This window comes from Lepeophtheirus salmonis, chromosome 2, assembly GCF_016086655.4.
Source record: "Lepeophtheirus salmonis chromosome 2, UVic_Lsal_1.4, whole genome shotgun sequence".
NCBI classification, from domain to species: domain Eukaryota; kingdom Metazoa; phylum Arthropoda; class Copepoda; order Siphonostomatoida; family Caligidae; genus Lepeophtheirus; species Lepeophtheirus salmonis.
Window position 1 is genome coordinate 2,367,398 of NC_052132.2, and position 21,857 is coordinate 2,389,254.

Sequence of the window (21,857 nt, forward strand, 5' to 3'; positions counted from 1 at the left end):
TAGAAAGCAAAAAAAGATACTCAAGGATCTACTCTAATCAATCAATAATGCCCATCACTTCCCGAACGTACTCCACTAATATAACATATAGTTATATGTTATAAAATAATACTATAGTTAATTAAAGAGCTAAGATAGATAAAATAGATAGAAATTACGCTAATTCATCGTAGTAGCAGTAGTAAATCCATAAAATAAACACCCGCCGTCTTTGTGCTCTTAAATAATATATTGATTAACTCAATGTGTAGAGAGTATACACTAGAAGGCGACGCATACAACTAGAGGGTGGGGTTCTTCCAGCCTTCTATTGTATAAAGAAAGAGGAGAAATAGGGGGAAGCTTTCTTTCTTTTTCTTTCCTTGTCATTCCCCCCCCCCCTCGCCCACCTTCTCCACTGTTTCTTCTTTTTTGTTTCTGTTTCTTACATGCGTGTTGTATCCGTTTGCGTTATGATGTTGTAGTAGTACTAGAAATCGCGCTGTTTTTTATATACTAAAACAACCATATAGGCGTGTGTGTACATCCACGCTTCTTCCTTTTCTTCTTCTGATTATTTTTTGTTATAGCCGGTGTTGTGACTTTAGTATAGTAGTAGTTGACGGTTTGTCTAGCTTGTTTGTCAGGGCAGTGGGGTTGCGTGAGTGTACAGCAAATATATTTACTATAAAGTTGACGGAGTGCAGTTTATGAAAAAGACGTTCACCGATTCTAAGGTAAGTTGATTACACAAAAATTACTTTGTCTAAATAAATTACATTTATATGCCAATTAGTCAAACTACATTTTAATTTACTTTATTTATTAAATATGTTTTTATTTTTTAAAAATCAGTGTTGTACAATTTAATACATACATAAATCCATAACAAAAAACCACATGAATAAAAGGCCGTAATGCACAACTCGAGATTGATTTATCTGCATTCCTCAGCTTGTATGCATAAATTCGTACTCTTTGAATGAATAAATTTGAATAACGATTTCTTGGAAGAAAAAAATATTCAAGATGAGTTGAATTTTTTCTTTAAGGGTAACTCCATCCCACACTTAACTTTATAGGTGCATGATAGAGTCTAGACGTTACCCACTAGAATCAAAATAACTCATTTTTGAAGAGAAAAAAATAGGCAAAAATTCATTATTGTAGAAGGGAGAGGAAAATAAACCTAATCGACTGATTTCCTAATATACATAGATTATTCAAAGATCATTAAGTATATAGTCTGTATGCCATGAATATCTCGCTTGATGAATGACCCTTTGTGGAAAGTATTCAATGAACCCCCTTCTACAAAAATCCAAATCAAAAATACATCAAAAGCTTAAGAAAATACATTTGGAGGAAGTCTAACGTTCCCAACGCCGGGTTGATGATGATAATTGAATTGGTGGACGTATTATTTTGTTATAATAGTCAAGCTCCATAAAAAGTTGGGTTGCCCATTAGGAACTCCGGATATACTGGGCCCAAATTTAATTAAATATCCAAGGTATTACAATCTTTAACCCGTATTGTGATCAAAAGAACCTTTTCCAAGACCTCAAAGTAAGAGACCATGACACTATATTTAAGACATTCAAGAGTCGTAATCACAGGGAAATAAAAACAGAGGAATCCAGGAGATTTCCACTCTTTTATATGGCATACAGGGGTAACAGTTGATTTAAAAACTTATGTATGGACTATAAATTCAGTTGGTAGAGGCCATAGGGGTAATAGATAAATTTGTAGTATTCCGTTTAGTCTGAGGTTTGCTTAAATAAAAGGCTCATTAGAAGATCATTGTAATAAAATCAACCATTTACTTATTTCGTAGTTATTATCTCCTGGAATGTTTTGAAGTATAACTTAATATAATTTAAAAACAATTGTGGTGTCAACCCTTAAGCAAAGCCATTTTGTCCGATTAAGTCAATGTCTTACGCTGGCGTTCATCTTGCTCCGACTATGTATTATGTTTTCTTATCGTTTTAGTACGACGTCATTTCAAGACAATTTAATATCTATGGAAACAGTTACTGGGGACTGTTTTTGGATTTGAATAGGAACACTATTCAAATTGAAATAACTCAACATTATTCGAACATTGTGACGTCATCACTTGAATACGCACCCCTTTATCAGACTGAGGTCAAATGCTCACTCTGGCACGCAGCTTGTCCGTACTATAGCTAATGTTTCTCTAGTATAGTTAGACTGAGATGATACCATGGCTGATTGCAAGAATATCATCACTTGTACACTCCACAACATTCTTTTATTTCCGACAGGAAATACCAAAATGGCGCCAGAGAAGATCCTTCGCAATTTCGCAAATACAACATTGCTATGATTTTTTTTTTGGCCTACACCGACCTTATTTATTGCTCCACTAGCTTTGCACCCCTTAATTACATTCTATTAATTAGAAAGAGAAGTTAATGAATAGCAAAAACTAAACAAAGGACTACACTTATCTGATTTATATCACTCATGAAAATACAATTTTTGATTCATGGCTCAAACGAAGAACAAAAACAATAATGAGTAGTTGTGTGTTTTTTCATAAATGTTTGAGGTTTTCTTTCTTATTATGTGTTTCTTCTATGTCTATTGGACATTAGGGTGGTTTGCTTCTCAAATTTTTTCGCATTTCGATTACGGCTTATTCAGAAAAGTTGCCCACTTGTAAAAAAATAACCTATGCAAAATAGTCCTGGGATTTCATTGTTAGTTTGCAAATCTTGATCAAGTTTTGAAAAGAGGGAAAAATTCTTTATTTAGTCAATAAGTATTAAAATAAAACATTATTCCGTATTTTACATAAAATAATTTTGATAAGCTTTTTATAACCTATAAAAATTTTAATAAAGTAAGTTTCTAAAGGAACCCCATGGAGTAATAAGAGTGAACAACGTACGGAAATTTTGATGATCACTCCATCTTTTTTTTCCACATTTTCAGAGAGGAATGATCAAAATATATTTATACACTAATACTAGTATAAATAAGTCCGAATCCATAATTATTTAAATCATTTTATCTACATTTTAATAAAATGAAATATAAATTAATTACAAGTATGAAAGATACTCGATATATGAACCTCCAGCTACGGATGTAAATCCACAATTTCCTAATAAATAATACAATCGGTTATTATTAAATAAATATATACTTCAAAGGCAAAATTAATATCATAGAGCTCATTTCTTCTCAGACCTTGTTTAAAATTACATTTTGGCCCATGTATAAAGTACATATGCAACTTGTCGGGGTTTTTGCTCCTCTATTCCACAGCTCCGTATTTGTCACTCATAAAGTACTCGTACCAATTTGCAATTTTAATCCCCTTCCTACCTTCAAACGTACTTTGTACATAGCTCCTTAACTTATTATCACTTTTTGCTCCATTTGCACTGACATTTGGATGAAAAACAAACAAACAAACTTACCGTTCAATTGAAATTTGAAAAAAACCCCGAAAAAGAAACCACCCCTAATGTATACATATTCCATGTCTACTATTATCATATATGGAATATTCCTGCATACAAGAACTAAGGAGAGGTAATTGCGGTAGAAAACGGTTCGTGTTCCAATCTTCTTTCTTTCTCTCTCTGCGTGCCAATTGACCAATTGGTCATATCTACACATCATCGCCCCTTCTTCTCATTGTTCTCATTATCCACTACTTTTTCGTGCAATATAAGAAATTATGTAAATCAATTACCTTTCTAATGATCAGGGAACATTTTCCAAGATTTCATATCCTATATCTACATTCTCCTAGTGTTCTGAGATGTGTCAGTCCTAATTTATTTGGTCCAGTCCAGTCTTAGGACCGGTTCTATCAAGTCCTTTGAATTTTTCATAAAAATATCGCTGGCTTATTAAGGCAAATAGGATATACGACTAATTTATTTTGATCATTGCACAAATCTTGCAAAGAATATTCTTTTTCTCATTATAATACAATAAAATACGAAGATTTATTATTTTTACTTAGTTATATAACGGAATAATTAAAAAAGAAAATATACCCTCAATGACGTCACAAAGGAGCAATTGAAACTTTTTTACGGACCTACAAGTAGGACTGGACTTTATTGAAACGGACTGAACTACACCGCGGTCCTTGATCTTAATTAAGGACCGAAACAAAACTACATTGTACGTACGAATTATTGTTGTGTTTCGGTCTGGTATTTCTAAGACTGTCTGATACCGCTTATATTTTTACTATGTTATTTATTCGAGTCACAAAAGATTAAAATTTTTTGGAAAAAAAAATCATATATTAAATTGTTCGATTTTTTTTCTTCAAAATTCCGTGGCTATTCTCCAAAAATTTCAAAAATCCATAGCTGTTCACAAAAAAATTATATTTTTGAAAAAAAAATTCAAAAATTATATTTCAAATATTAAATTGTTTGGAGAAAAATTTCAAAAATCTATAGATTTTTACAGAAAATTAAATTTTGTCAAAAATAAATTTCAAATATTAAATTTTTTAGTAAAAACCAAAAATTTCTTAGTTAGCCTCCTGCGGACGTCCTTGATATATCAATGCAATTTCCTCTTCTAACATGTTCACAGTGATTTATGCATACAAATGAACTACCTTTTTATTATATTTATGTAAGTATGATATCAAAATCTTATGGACACGCATCCCTGCGCTTCTGTCATGGATTTTTTTGTAATCTACATAATATGTTACATAGAATGTTTCCTCATACAGGAAAAATGATTATCATAAAATAAAAAAGCATGTATGTAATTTGTAGAGAAAAGTGTAAAAATAAAAAAAGTACAAAAATAAATATTGGAATAAATGTTCTAAGGGAGTTGGGGTTGTACTCTATAGTTGAAAGACTGGGAAGTTTTTCTTTAATGGCCCTTGAATTTTCCATTCAGTGAGTGACCAAATATACTTTATTCTTTTTGTAAAATGAAATATATTATGTAAATCGTTGATCACGTTCCTTCTTATTTTCCCCCTTCATGTTATATCAAACTCCTTGGTTAGACTAGTTATAGCGTTATGCTTCATTCCCATTGGCTTTCATATATGAATTCTAACTTGTACACTAAAGGGTAATTACAGTAAACTTATAAAAAAAAATGGTCTAGACCGATTTTACAGATAAATTGTTAACGTATATAACAGATAAATTGTTGACGTATATAACATGGACATCATATGTTTTTCAAGTACAATGACGTTATACAAAGTTTAAGCAGAGATAGCTCGGATTAATTTGTATCCCACCGTCTCTTATATGTATGCATTATTTGTTCTAGAACTTATTGTGTACTTATGAGATTTTTTGGAAAAAAAATGAATGACAGTGGATCTAGAAAAAAAAAAAGGTCTCTTATAATATATAAGACCGAAAAAAATTGGTCCATAAATTGAGACCGAAAAAAAAAAATCTGTCCATAAAGTGAGACCAAATCAAAATCGGTCTAAAAAGTGGGACCAAAAAAAAATCTATCGATTGTCTAGAAAAAATTACTTAAGACCAAACTGAAAAAAAAATTCGGTGCTGAACTGAGTCTCAGCACTACGAAATACAGGGGCGCACAACGTTTATCTTGCTCTACAAGTGACGGATTTAACTTGAGGAATATATTACATATAACGCAAAGTCTTTTTAATGTAAGCAAAGCTTTTTCATTTATGACAAACAAAAAGTTTATTTCATAAGATTTTTTTTTTTTACTTAATACAGAAACCTTTCCTGACAAAAAGCTGGATCAGGTAGGGGTCTGGGAAAATTCATTTCCATGAAAGGGTTTATATTCACGTGTGGCAACTTTTGAGATGCCTTAATCCGTGATAGCTCATTCTTTAGGTCCAGTTACACCTCCTATTTTATAAGCTGTAATTTATTCGTCTTATAATATCAATCCTTATAGCTACCAACTATTCAATTAATGGTAAAATTTAGACCATATTTTGCTCTCAATTGTCAATTTTTCTACTTATTTCCCCCTGATTTTTGTTTCGGAACGTTGATTGGTTGAATTTGAATTCGTTTTGCTGTGCTGTAAAAAATTCCTATTATTTTTTAGTAATAGTTGGCTAGCTACAAACTGATGTTGTGCCTTTTTTCTGTATCTTTTTAGAAGTCAGGGTTGCAAATTTCGGTAAAGGTAGCGATGTGTGTAGGTTAAGTTGACCGTTGATACATGACCCAGAGACGCATAAAGGGATCTTCACACTTGGAGGTATATTTTGGAATGAATACATGAATAAAAATCCATCTAAAATAACAACTTCCATTTTACAAATTAAATAATCAATTTCACAAAATAAAACGTATGAATTTAATAAATAAATAATTATTGGATTCGTGATCTTTTACAAAGTTGATAATATTTTCTCATGAGATATCATTTTATAAAATAATTAGGGTATCCGACGCTATGTTTTAAACTTACTGATCAATTTATTATGTTGTGAAGGTCCTTTTAAAAGTGTGAATCGTTTGATTACTATTTAATGTGTCGCAGATAGCTTATAAATGAGTAATCATTATAATTAAAAATGTAAAAAAGACAAAAACACTCTTAAACATTTATATATTGACCATCCAGTGGAATTTACAATGGTAGCTTCAAAACATCAGCAACTCCTATGTATTGTTAATCAACTCTCAAATTTTCTTTTTCTTTTCCTTCTTGTTATTGTTCTGAATGTTGATTGGTTGCATACGAATTAGCTCTCGTTATTCAGTTAAAAATTTACTACAATGAACACTTTTACTGCATCTCACAATCTTTCCTTCAAAAAGAAACAGGAGGCAAAATACCCAAAATAAGTTTGTTGCTTCCTAGTTCCTCTCTCCAACTAAGGAATTACATATTGTTCAATAGTTGCTGGTAATTGTTCGGAGATTAAATGATAAAAAATAATTTGAATTCAACCAAACAACGTTCAGAATACAGATTTTGAAAAAGGAGTAAAACAACCGACAGCTAACAACGAAATACAGAGTAAATTGTTGGAGTTAAAGGAAGATTGGTCACATTATAATTATCACAGTAAAATTGACTGTAACATCAACTCTTTTTTTTTCAACCACTGCATCTCATTTTTTGTTGCAACTTGTTCAATATAGCAACTTGTACAAAATGTATCTAGGAAAGAAATTACCATTGCCAATCTCCCCCTCTTTTTTGTTTTGTAAATCACTTTTTATTCTAAGAACCTCCTTGCTACGGTATGTTTCATTATAGCATCATTATAAAACCATCATTTGATGATCTTCTCCTCCGTTTTGGTAGGGTAAACCATTTGTTTAATATATATATTAGTATTTTAATATTTATATTGTATCTTAATATATACAATACCCATGCGTGTCAGTCTTTTAACATCTTCCTTTTCATCATTTATTAAACGTTCCTTTTTGTAACCTAATGATTTTTTTACGTTACTATGTTATGTACATAAATGTTAGATTTCGCCCTAAAAATCCCTGACCGGTCCGAGACGTTTATAACTTTGGTTCGACCAAATTCATAATTTGATACCTTGAAGAAATACGATGAAAAAATAAATCTAGATCGGTCCTCCCCTTCCAAAATAATAATGGTCTGTAATGGTCTTACAGAAAATTGTTCTGAATGGTTGTCCTCATTTAAAATCGGTCTAGACTGATTTCATATATGACTTCTTGATGAGGTCACTTGTGTTTCCAAATAACTAATGTTGGACCAATGACGTCATAAGAGGATTAGTGGGTCTCGAATTTATGCAACTCATAAATCGATCCATATATTGAGAATAAAATCTAGACCGATTTTGTTGATGGATGATTTGATGACGCTATGTGTGTTTCCAAATTGTGAACATCAGCATAGTGACGAAATATAAGAGTTAATTGTGTTTTGAATTTGTACAACTCATAAATCGGTCAATATATTAAAACGGAAAGTCGGTTCTATAAGAAATTCCGTCCAGACGGATTTTATAGATACATGTTTGATGATGTCATGGATATTTCCAAATTGTGAACCGGAGCACAATGACGAAACATGAAGTTTAATGCGTTTTGAATTTGTACCAGTCATAAATCGATTCCATTTAAAAATGAGGTCTATACGGATTTTATAGTTAAATTACTCATGACGTAATGCGTGTTCCTGAATTGTGAACATATGCAATATGATGAAACCTCATAAATCGATTATTATATTGTCACCAAAAAAACGTACCATGATTTGGAAAGATTCCATTTTGCTATACGATATAAGACCACGCTCTGGACCAAAAAACTGCTCCAAATTTGTCGTCAAAAATTATTGAACCGAATAACAATCCGTATCGGACCGAGTCTCATCACTAGTATGTAGAATGTACATTCTCTAGATCCCTTGGATTAAAACTTCATTTCATGGGACTGTTGATGAGTCCGTTATAATTCTATTTTTTGTTATTGTTGTTGCATGAAGTATACATACATAACATAATAATAATATATTGAAGCCACAAAATAACTCCAACCCTTCTTTTTTTATAAATATTCATCTCACTCTCGTGACACTGATAAAGTCTTGAATGATACATATATAGTCATAGGTAGTAGGCATTCATCTCACTTATTATCGTTACTATGTATGTATTAGGAGTCCCGTTGTTTGACACTAAGAATTTAACTTTGATTTGGATTTTGTTATTGTTAGTTTGATTACCATACCTTTTTGTAAATGGCAAATACTGGTTTGGAGCCCTTCTCTTCTGCGTAAAGTCGTTATTATATTAAATAGTCATAATTCATATTGGATTATGTTCGTAACAAACGTTCAGGATCCTCAAACCCAGGTATATTGTCGAATGATTTAATAGAAGTATTTTTATTGGTCATTGGGTTGGTTGAAAACAACCCCTGCTGGAACAATTATGAAAAAGGAGTGGCAGTTTTATAAGAAGGATGTCAAATATTAATGACCTCATCTTTTCATTTACATTATTTTTTTCAAAAAATGGATGGCACAACTACGGCCCCTTCCTGTTCCAGCACCTATACTCAAGTTAGTTTTTGTTGTATTTTGATCGGATATTCGAGGCAAAACAGTGAATTAGTGTGTTTTGCTTCAATCTAAAAATCAATCTGCTGATAGAATGATTTAGTTGAAGACATTTGAAATAGGGAGTCTCATGAACATAAAGAAGTGACTTCCAAAAATTTGTCTGTTTTTGCCTAAATAAGGCAGTTTAGTTGAATTTCCACCGGCCTAAGTTTTTATAATATGGGTTATCAACTAATACTACACTGATATCCATATTTTCCCATGGCCTTTATGCTGTATCACATTTATATTTTCCTTCATATCACGCAATTTTATTTAGTTTGATATACACTGACATTTTGAATTTTTACGTCTATCGATATCACCTCTGAATAAAGTTTATATACTAATACATAATAGTTTCCTGAATTACCTATGGGCCACAACGCACCAGTTGAGAAAGACGGATCTAATGGATTTACACAAAAGCTCATGCTGGAGAAGTGTTGAGAAGTTTCTAAGGGTAGTCGTAGTGTTGTGTTTAAGATATCCTTATTATACGAGATGAGACCATTGTGGGATTCAAACCAAGACTTTGGCAGGACTGAGACTATTGAGGAATTGCAGTCTAGAGTTTTAAAGAATTGATATTATTAAGAGATTGTAATAGGACATTGGAAGACTGATAACATTGAGGGATTGAAACCAAAATTTTGGAGGACTGAGATATTTGAGACATTGTATGATTGAACTCGAGAAATGCATACAATACTAGAGATGTAAACATTATTACCATATTGAATGATTTCAACCTTCTTCAAAACAGGGTTTTATAAGGGAACCTTTTATATATTTGACATCTCTTTTTTATCCACTTGCTGAATGTTATAACGTTTTGGATTCAGAGCGCATTTAGGAACGAGAAGAAGGTCATAATATCAGGTCTTCAAATCCTTTAATGGAAAATCGTATGCAGAGCTGTTATAATTGCGACATTTTATAGTATGTATGTCTGCGTAAGATAGTGAAAGGTTCAATAGGATCAAAATGTGGGTGTTCCTGATGATTATCTACGCATTCATGCAGTGTTTAAAAAAAAAAAAATACCTATTTACAAGAAAGAAATAAAATATCAAATGATATACATTTAAGAATGTTGTGTACAAGCTGCAATTTCTATGATCAGATTGTTCAAGATACATTTTGCATATCTCATAACGCCTTATTTAATGAGAACATTAGTCATTTTGATTAACAACTATTAATTGATGCATTAAAATCCCTTATTTAGTATGCTTTTACAATTAATATACTCTGTGTATTTTTGCTTTATGATATGCCAGATAATACGTCTTATCCATTTGTAATTTTCACTAAACCAGTAAAATCCAATGAATATTCAATATTTGCAATATCCTTATCGTATGTAGGCTGTTCATTCTTCATTTCATTTAAAGTTATAAGTTATACAAAATCGCAATTCCTTATCTTTTTATCATAGATGAAAATACTGCTCTAGCAATTTGGGTAATCATATAATGTGCCACATTTGAGTCTCACCTTCGTGCTCCTTGCAATTTAGAGTCTTCTCACGAATAAAAACGAAGTTTAAAGCATGTATTTTAAGTTTGTAGTAGTTATAATTTACTTAAAGGATTTATAGAATGAATCACAGTCAAAATAAACAATTTGGATATAACTTATAAATAAGTCATTGATTCAGCTTGACTTGAACTCTGTACTATGAGTAATTGGACCTCACTAGAACTCAAAATCAAACGGACTAGGATTTGAATTGAACTTGGAGCTATATGAACTCAGAATTGCAGTCATTTGGTCTTTGGCCTCTTAGAGTTGGTCTTGAATAGCTCTCATTTTAACACTGATATTTTGTGAGAAATCTACGCTTTCCTGAATTCCACTATTGTTCACAGTTATTCATATGAACAAGTTTCAACTTAACTATTTAAAAGAAATATCTATGTATATACTGCTATTTGTCCTCTTTTGGAGTGTTGGAGTTTGGATGATTTCCATAATTTTTTTGAAAAATGATGGAGTGACATGACATAGTGGACAACGAGCTCGCCGGAAATTATTCTCTTGAATTGAATGAGCGTAGTAGTAGCTTCGATTCCCATAGATGAGAAAAATATACACTCAGTATGTTAACTTCAAAGATATTTCTTAGGTAAGATGGATTAATTGTAGTACTACAATGTCTCCTTTTGCCTAATCTGTGCAACTCCATCTGATCAATAAGGGGGAGTAGTCGGTTTAATTAAATTCAAGCTTTTTTCGAGTTCAAGTAATACTCGAATCCAACAATATTAAATATACGTATCTTTTTAATATTGTACTTTAATAGTACTCGTATCTGGTCTCGGTCTTGACTTAGACATGCAAGCAAGAGATCATGTAGGAGTTTGACCTGTTCTATGAGACTGTTAAAAGGATTCTGACGGATGATCTCCTTCTTGTAAAATGAGTTGCGGATGGTTGCCAAATTTATTTACTGGAGCTTACAAATGGAGTCAATTCGGTCTGCAAAAGCATACTAAAACGACTTGTATGATGAGGTGAAGACATTTCATGACTCCATTGTTACTATAAGTTATGCTAACATTACCTTGTATACCCCGAAAGAAGAAGAATTGACATGAAGGACTCATTTAGTTCAAAGTGCAGAAAAGTCGAAAAAAGGTGGGCATGACTTGGTTTGGCATACGGGGTAACAAGGTGTATTCTCCATATTTTTGGAAGATAAATACTACTTTCATGAAAAGTTTTATGGTCAAAAACATACTATGGCCAAAAAGGATGTGGTTATGGCATATGGACAATTGCAGCAATCTCACTGCAAGAAACACATAAAAAATTCATCGATCAGCAGCCTTATTCAGATAACCTGGTTGTCGACGCACTTCTTCTTCTTCCTCACAGACAAAGTGACCTTGCTTAGTACCTCCATTGCCAGCAATACTGTCAAGATTGAGTGCACCACCATCAGTACGGATGACTACGAGGCAGCTTTGAACAATTGGATGGAGAGCTGAGATAACGTTATCGAGAGAAATAAAGATTGAGTCGAAAATTTAAGTATATTAAAGTAATTTCTAAACCTTCTAGTTTGGCTGTTGTACGTTCATTTCTAATGGTTTTTACCTCTTATAATAGAGTAATGATTTCATAGGTAGTTGTGAAACAAAAAAACACATTTATAGTAATACAATTAATTAATTAACTTTTTAAGTAGAAACGACAACCCTCTTAACAACTTTCTTGGTACTCAAGTGTACATAAAACTTGATATGTATACATATTTATCAAATGTCACTAACTGCTTGTGGTTATTATTATTTGTTTTTAAATAATAAAAATCCTCATGAGACACGTCCACATATATAGCTTATAATTACAATATATATATGTGTATATTATGTATATACATATTAAGTGTGTTTCTACGAGAGACAATCTATACATATATATACTAGTGTTGTATAACTTGAACTCGAATAAAACTCGTTTTTACTTCGGTTGACGTAATTTTCTTAAAATCACGTCAACTTCCCCAAAATATTGTTATAAAAACTCAACTAAACAGGAGCTCGAATGATCAAGATTTGAAATATTTTATGTATTGATTAAAGAATATAAAATAATTATATAGATATGCTTATAATCGTGAATAACGATTTTTATATCCCTTACTTCTTCTACTAGAAATTATCTATTTGATATACGGAATCCAATTAACTTATAATTTATAACTCAACTATGAATGTTAATTGTTATTTATTACTATCATTGTAGAATATTTAAGTATATTTGAAATAAAGGTATTTTAAAAATTAGTTTGATCAATTCCAATAGCTACACTGCATTGAAAGATCACTAGATTCTTTCCAAACTTATTTGAGCAAGTCATGAAATACCTATTTATCTATTCCTGCAACTTCGAGGCCGAGGGAAAGTGTCTTTTCTACTCCTATGGAAATTATGTCTAAAAAGAGAGGATAAATGGAATTGATAGAATAAAAAAGACGACAATTCAAAACGAATTAGTGACATATTTGAATTCTACACATATTTGGCTATAATTTTTATTCAATATGTCCTCCTTTACCTTCTCAACACGCCGGCGAACAAATTGGCAGCTCTTGGCGATGAAGGTCGTGTCCATTGTATACCGTGCTGTCCTTTAATCAGCTCGGAGCGAATCCAAATTTTGATTTACTGGTGTGGTAGACATTCTTTTCCAAGACACCTCAAACTGAAAAGTCCAGGGAGTTGAGGTCAGGGCTGGAGGAGGGCTACATAGAGGGAACCATATGGTTGCTGGTTATATTTTTGTTCTTCTTGTGTGTAATGGACTTCTTTTCATTGTAGGAAGTCCAAATGGTGATCCCAAAGGTCTCTGCAGCCTTCTCAGTATTGACAATGGCGGGGAGGAAACTACACATGGCGTATCATTTTTTTGCTGTTGCCCCAACATTTTTTTACATTTACAGATATGGGATAAATACAAACTTGTTTATTTTTGTTTCAGCTGTCGTTGGTTGCGTAATGAAGCCTCATAATTAAAAATATCATCCTAAAAACATACAACTGCCAGTTTTGCGTCCCACTCTGTACATGGCAACCTAAATTAATTTATTCCTTGTGGTAATATGATCGATCAAACTTTTTCAAAATAATTTACAATAAAATATTCTAAAATTACCTACATACTACATATTATTTAATTCGTAATTGCCTGCCTTAATGAATGAAGTAGACAAACCCATTTTATCTATTTTATGAAAAAAAAATATTACTCGAATTTAATCTGACTCAATGCTCAAAAACTCAAACTAGACTTGACTCAATATTCAATTACTCGAACTCGATAGAACTCGGATCCAACCCTAATACATGAATATACTGCCAATATAATATGTATTTGTATAACTAGTAAATATGTACATAGATCTCCCCAACCTATTTATTACTCAGAGTAGCAAAGGTTAATAATATATATTATAATCCATCAAGTTACCTTTGTGTCAATCTGACTCATCATTGTAAATGTTTTATGTCATATACATACAAACATGAACTGATCATATTTTGTAGAACTGAATTCTTCACATTGCATCAATGCATTTAATTAATTAGCTAAATGCCTTTTCAATCACAGATTTATATATAAATGTATTGCCGACTTTTAAGGAGAAGAAGACGAGAGATGGAATGCCGGATCAAATAATTTTTTCCAATTAATACATGATTCATCATCGAAAGTTCCCCGTACAATGGACAAAGAGCCTACAAAACGGTTCACAGATTCTTACTGCTGCTCTACAAATGTGTATAATTGATACGTTAGTATAAAAACAATCTTGAACAAAAATCAAGAAATGGAGAAAATCCATAGTTACAATTCCATAGTATTTCATAGACATATTTGCGTCAATTATAGCTCTGTATTCAAATTTTTGGGATGCGTTAATATGCTCAAGAATTTTAGTTGTAATTTAGAAGCATTATTACATATAAAAGACTCATATTTGCCTCGATATGACCTTTCAAATACATACAGTCAATGTATTCCTCATTTTTTATTTATTGTCATGATGAATTTTCACTACTTTAAATGCAATTTGCGACACACCCAAAGGGTTCATAAGTATAATTTGTTGACAAAAAATAATTCTTTTACGAATACAAATGTAATCTACACCCAGATTTAGTGCAAAATCATTCTAGCTTACTTTTGTGTTCAAGGGCCACATTTTGCAAGCTTGAACCCTTTTATTTCTTTACAATATCCGTTCTTGCTCTCATTTACAAATTTATTACTTTTTATTTGTTCTCAAAAGAAACATACAATGGTCTGGCCCACCACTTGGATTAACTTATGAAATATCCGTACATATGACGTCACTGTATCATTTTTCTTGGTACATTTTTTCTTTTCTTCGCAGAATTTCCTGCGTGAATCTACGAAGGTTGAATAGTTAGTTATTGAGTAATTCATCATATCTGTACTAAATATAGTGAAAAAATAAATCACATGGTCATCATTTCGTCACTTCTATAAATTTGTCTTTTTGAGAATAACAAGCAGATATCGATTATAATTTTTATATTGTAAATGATCAATAAATAATTTTTTTAAATCATGACATTCTGACAGTTGAAAGGGATGCCAACTGTTTTGAGGTACATTGATTATCAAAGTCAATGAGATTAATTTGGAGGGAAATTGAAAAGATAACTTTTCAAACACACATTGTACTTATCTACATTTTTTTTTCTTTTTTTTGGTAACAAATATACTTTTGATATCGTTTGATTTTTCGTTTTGATATCGTTTGATTTTTCGTTAAAAAAAAGTTGATATATCGACAAGGCCTTACTATTCACAGATGTACAAAAAAATTAACCCATAACAAAGTAACAGATTCTTATAACTGTTGCATGACACAAACCTGTGCCTGCACAATGTATTTTCTCATGACTTAAAAAAAACGAACTTCATAATAACTTTTAAAATGTTTTGTCCAAGTTGGAATTTGTACACGCTACAACTTGTACAAGCAGGTTGTACAAGTTGCAAATACATCAACCATATCAGTTGTCATCTATACAATTTTTGGTTCATTAAAATTACTCATGTGTATATACTTTATTTATTAACAAGTGAAAAAATCCTGGATCTTTGGTCTATTAAATATAACAACGTGTCACATAGCACTTATCAATGAGTTATTTTTTCATCAGCAAATTGAAAAATGACACTATTAATATACATCAAATTTTTAATGGAATTTACATCATTGCATTATTATGGCTCTCTAGTTTTTATATCTGTTTTGTGTGACATTTCTAATTTTACTACATGACATAATTCAACTTATTTTACTGGCACAAAAATAAAAATAAAAGTTTATTTATGTCAGCTGTCAACTTTTGGCTTCTTTTCCTCTAATCAGTTTTATAATTATTCATTGGTTCAATAAGAATTAGTACTTGTTAAGCAATTTCTCAGAACTTTTTAAGTATAATTTCATAGTTGGCTAATTTTGGGCCTTTTTCTGTGTGTGTGTATGTTTTTTATTTAAAAGAAAGGTTGCGAGATATAATAAAGGTTCAACCGTGTTCTTAAGTTTAAAAAAAATTATGAATTATCATGAATAATGAATAATGCATGCAAAGGAAATATTGATTATCAGCGCTTGTGGGATGTTTTGAGACCTGTAAGTCAGATAAAGAAGGCTTTCTTTTGAAGAATTGTGGTTTTAAATCAGTGATTGGGAACTTATTTGATAAATTATTTGAGAGCTTTGTATTATACTTATCGTGAGAATCAGTGTAAATTATTCAATTTAAATACATGCCATTTGTTTATAATACAAGTTACATCTTGTATTAAATCCCAACTTGTACACAAGATTCTCATATCCAATGTTCAACTCACACTTGTATTTAAAATATTTAAGTGTAAATGCAACCCCTTCGTTCATTGCATTACATTCATTTCCTCAAAAGAATGGAAATAGTAGTGTAATAAGTTTGTAAGAATGAAATCAAATTGATTCAAATTGTATTGCAAACTATTTTTTTTGTTATATTTTTGTTCAAAAAGAAATAAAAATAAGTGCATTTTTTCTGTCTCATCAAAGCAAATGAGTCTCTTATATTTCTTGGAAATCATTCTTGAGTATTTTTTCTTATATATGTACATATATTTGAAATATTTACGAGGAACTTCAACTGGCGCCGGCATCTTTTCAAATTACATTCATATATCTTATATTTAAGTATACATTATATGTATGTATATTGTTATATCCAAGTCAAGTGCCAAATAAATTAGTGTTGACTTGACTTGAGTCGAACCAAACGGAGGGGTTAACAACAAAGCCGATTCAATAATCAAATAGGAATTTTTCTCGGATTTTTACGAATGTATTAATTATGTACTGACCACATTTTGAGTCAAAAAGTCATGGACTCCAATCGAGTCGATACAACTCTAAAATAAATTAGGGATAATATATTTAGTATTCAGGGGCGTCTACAGGATTATATGGGGGAGGGGCTTGGTTTTGGTATTTTTTTGAAAAATAAATCAAAAATCCTAATTAAAAAAGAAAAAAATCAAAAATCCTTAGTTATTCACAAATTATTTCAAAATTTAATTTCTAATATAAATTTTTTTGAAAGAAATGTAACTTTTGGAAAAAAAGTTGAAATAAATTCAAAAAATAAATTTCAAATATTAAATTTCTAGGATTTTTTTCCCCAAAAATCCATAACAGTTCTAAAAAATTTAAATATTTTTGAAGAAAAACTTTTAAAAATCGGCAGCTATTCAAAAAAATAAATATTATTTTGATAAAAAAACTACTTCAAAAATCAAATTTTTAATATAAAATTACTTTAATTTTCGCGTAACTTTTTTTCATCCTGAGCCAAAAATTTGCTAGTAATTCATTCCTTTTTTTCTTCTTTTTTTAAGGGGAAGGGGGCTACAGCCCCTCCAGCCACCCTCTGGGGACCCCTCTGCTATTAGAGTGTGATCTATTAGGCACCACTATGTAAGTATTATAATACTTAAGTACTCAATGCAGCGAGTAAATAAATTTAAATTACAGACTCATTTCCCATGAAAGAGTTTTGTAGAGAGAATAATTACAGTAATCATACATAATACATCGTCGAGGGTGGTCTCTTTTTCTCCACTCGCTCAAGATGATGGCTGAGAAGGGACGGATGTGCGTTTTGTAGACGCATTATAGGCTATAAAGTACCTACTAAGGATGTGAATTAAAGAGTCCAATCCGTGTTGTTGTTGCAGTGTGAACAACAACAGATGGATGAAAAGTGGTTAAATTCATTTTTATTCCTATATAAATAGATATACATATGTAATAATATACGTAGTGTCTCTCGTTATTGTGGTTTCTTGCTCTACAGGGTGGTTTTTTGAAACTGTATCATGATAAATATATATTTAAACAAATTTAAATGAGCTAAATCACAAACTCTTTTAATATTTGGTATCTACTAATGGTAGTACCCGGCATTGCGTCGGCTCAAACATAAATTTAGCTAGCTCCAAAAATATATAAGATAACTTCCCAAGAAATCCTCAGTGTTTCAAGACCACACTCACACGTAACTACTCAATACTTATATCTATTTAAATGATCAATCAAGAATAAGAGTTTGAGGGGTGGGGATAATATGTTGGGATGACTGATGAGTACTTTAATCTTTAGAGTGCTCACTAACAAAAATAAGAAAAATTCATATTATATACTAGCGTTCATATTTCATTCAAGTCTGAATATATAATGAAAATACACATGAATTATGATAAACCTAAGAAACCAATAACAAAAACAAACAGAAACAGTTCTCTTAGTATACATGCACACACCTGCAATAGTTCATTCATACGACTACATTACTATTACTTATGTCAAAGGTATTTAAATGATATACACCAGGGGTCACTATTTACAGTGAACCCTGATACACGTTAAATGCTACAAGCACACGCCTGCAATATTTCATTAATACGACTGTATTATTATTTCTAGATCAAGCTATGTTTATGATATATATAATGGACCACTATATACAGTGCACCCGGTGACTTGTTTTCGTATATTAAGACATTCATAAAAACAAACTTTGCTCTATTAATAAAGAAGGTACAATATCATGTACAATTTGTAACTTGCATTATCAGATTGCGTTCATATTTTTCAATTAAGAATTTACAATCTCTTTGTGATGAGGATGATATAATAATTAAATATTCCATCGATAGTTGATATATTAATCCTGTAATTTTAGACATTTTCAGGATAATTAATTACTTATTGATACATTTACACTGTCATACTTGGTAATTCAAATTAATTATATTGTTGTATAAAGGGTCCATGAACCATAGAAGTTATAACTTGTACAATAGGTTTATATAAGTTATAACTTGTAAATAACGTACATACAAAGAAAGTTTAATAAAGTTATTCAAGATGGGTACTCTTGTCCAAAGGCCGTAATTTGAAAGATGTTCACAAATGACTCAATACGAGCCAAAAAGGTATCATTTTTGGGCCCGAAAAAACAACTACAAATCTTTGTCAGATAATGCACAAAAGCATAAATCCAATACTAAGTGCCAATATTTACCATTAGATAGTGGGAACGCTACACAAAACCACCCTGTCGTATGTACCCTCAACAAAGAGACTTGAAGAATACAAACATATGACAAGAGTAACAAAATGGGTTGTTGAGCTCCACGCTCGTTTATCCATGGGTGGATGTATGTACATTATACGGTCAAAATGAATACATTTTAACAATAATAATAACACAAAGAAAAAGGTACAAAAGCAAAATTGAACCTTAGTTAAAGTGTGATAAGAGTTGAACAAAAATGAGGAACAAAAATATCTTTGATGGAAGAGGGAAAACGCAAATCCACATTCAGCACATCTTCAAACAGTGATGATGAGTGTCATCAGTTGTTCCTTTGTTGTATATCAGACTCCTAAAAGTCCAAGAGGGAGCAGTAGGGGCTGTGGGGAGGTCAAGAGGTCTTACTTTTCAAGCTTGTTGAGGAGGATTTTGCGCCATTTCACATGCTTTACTTGATCCATAAGCTTCAAACCATGATGAAGAGTTGTCTTGTAGGCATTAAGGTGTAAGTCTTACTTCACAGAGCGGAGTATGGTGATCTGGCTGTTGTCAATTTCACAAGCAAGACCATTGACGGTCACCTTCCCTCTTCTACATTCAAAGGTGTCTTTAACTGCCTCAACCAAGTCTTTTGGACACTTTGCCCTTGATCTGGACCTTGTGGAAGCCCTTCGTGTACCTCTTGCGGTCACCTGGTACACAGTAGAGCGGTAACAGGCCAACACTTTAGAGATCTCTGTTTTGTAATTTTCCACGTGGGGATAGCTCCAGAATTGCAGCTCTGCCTTGGTTCATGGCCCTCTTATTTCTGGGTTTACTTTCTTATTTTTTGTTTAGAGTTTCTTTTGATAATTGTTTACAATAATTATTTAGAGTTAAGAATCTAAATATAACAGATTGGATAAAGGTTAACCATTTAATAAAGTGTTGCATTTCAGACGGAGGGGACTGTATAATTATCCTTGATACAATAGGAAAACTGCTAATCAACATTGAGCAGACCTTACACCCCTTAAATTGTTAAAAACATGGGGTTGGGGTATAATAAGTTTTACTCATAAACCCAAAAAAAGTGAAATTGTTGTCTCATATCATCATATTTGAGAAGAGGCTTACAACTTTACTCTGTACCACCCCAAAAATTGTGCGAGAGGCATCAAACCTTTTCAAAGTCCTTATTATGATTGTTCTTGGCAGAAAATGTCTTTTGGCTAGGGGGGGGGAGAGAATATATTAATTTGAAAACGGGACAGTCTAATGCAGATGAATAGATTGTTGATATTAACAATAAGACTAGGTGAACAAGGCAACCATAAGAAGCCCCGCTACTTTTTTTGGACGTTGAATGAATAGGGACATAATGAGGCATGTGACATGTCTAACTTTAATTCCGTTCATTGCTTGTTGCTTGTTAAATATGCATACATATTACATATGTACCCACATACACAGGTGCTGTCTGCCTCTGATTGTATTCGTCATTTGATGTACTTATACAACATACAAAGGGGTTTACAAAGTGGGTAGAAGAATAAAAAGAAGAGTTTGTGAGATATGGAGGACAAAATGATGTTGCATGTTTGTATGTAGTTGATGGTGCGACAGCGTAATATATACATATAAAAGGATGGGGTTTAACCCTATAACGCTATGTGTATTATAATATTTGATACATGAGTTTTGGAATCTTCTATTTGAGCAATTGGATACTGCTTTACTCAATAATGTAATTGATACGCTTGCAAATATATTATGATCAATCAATCATTAAACAGAACAAAAAATGTAAATCTCTTACATATGACCTGATCCAGTGTTGCAAACGTACTGTTATCCAAATTAAAAAAGTGTTAAAAGCACGTGTTTTACAACGTGAAAATACAAATCTAATTTTCGAGGTGTGATAAATACAATGTCATTCTTCTTTATGCATACATCAGCATAAATAGTCAATGAGGTACTTTAAAAAAAATCAATTTTCATCAAAAAACCGAAAATTTTTGATCTAAAAAAAATAAAAATCCTCAATTTTGACATATTTTCTAAAAAATTATAGGATTTAGTACGTGAAACTACAAATCTAATTTTCGAGGTGTCATATATATAGAGGCATTCTTTTTTATGAATACATCAGCAAAAATAGACAATGAGTTACTTGGAATTGTAAAAAATATGAATTTTTGATAATAAATCGAAAATTTTTGAATTAAAAAAATAAAATATTGCTTAGCTCGAGTACTATTTTTTTCCATCAAAAAGAAGTGTAAAATTAAAACAGGAAATTTTGTTTAATGCATTGTCTTGGAAATAGCAAAAGTAGAGTCACACTTACCACAATAAATCACGAAATATAGAACATATTGTCATGAAATTATGATAGCTGCCTTTTGATTGTTTGAAAGAAACGATATAAATAATAAAAAATGCACCATCTCTGTGTGAAGTCCCGGGATTTTTTAACACTTCTAATATTAGATTTGTCATTTATCAAAAAACACGTGCTTTTTTAACCTTTTGTTAATTAGGCAATACCTTTCCAGTACTATGTAAGAAATTCGTATTTCCCCACCTGTTTAATAACCTATTAATTATATATTCACAACTGCATCCATGATTTTTTTAAATCCAAAAATTGTCCAACT

At 31.4% G+C, this 21,857-nt stretch overlaps 1 protein-coding gene across 2 annotated transcripts in view; it reads left to right on the top strand.

Annotated features, from left to right (window-relative positions):
• Positions 1–565: 565 nt before the first annotated feature.
• The window catches only part of tinc (transmembrane protein tincar), a 113,033-nt gene continuing 91,741 nt past the window's right edge, over positions 566–21,857 (top strand). Inside the window, exon 1 of one of the 2 annotated variants that reach the window (XM_040728026.2) lies at positions 566–716. The gene's annotated coding sequence lies outside the window, so the exon portion shown is untranslated. The remainder of the gene's footprint in view (positions 717–21,857) is intronic. The other variant, XM_040728027.2, reaches the window with a different exon arrangement.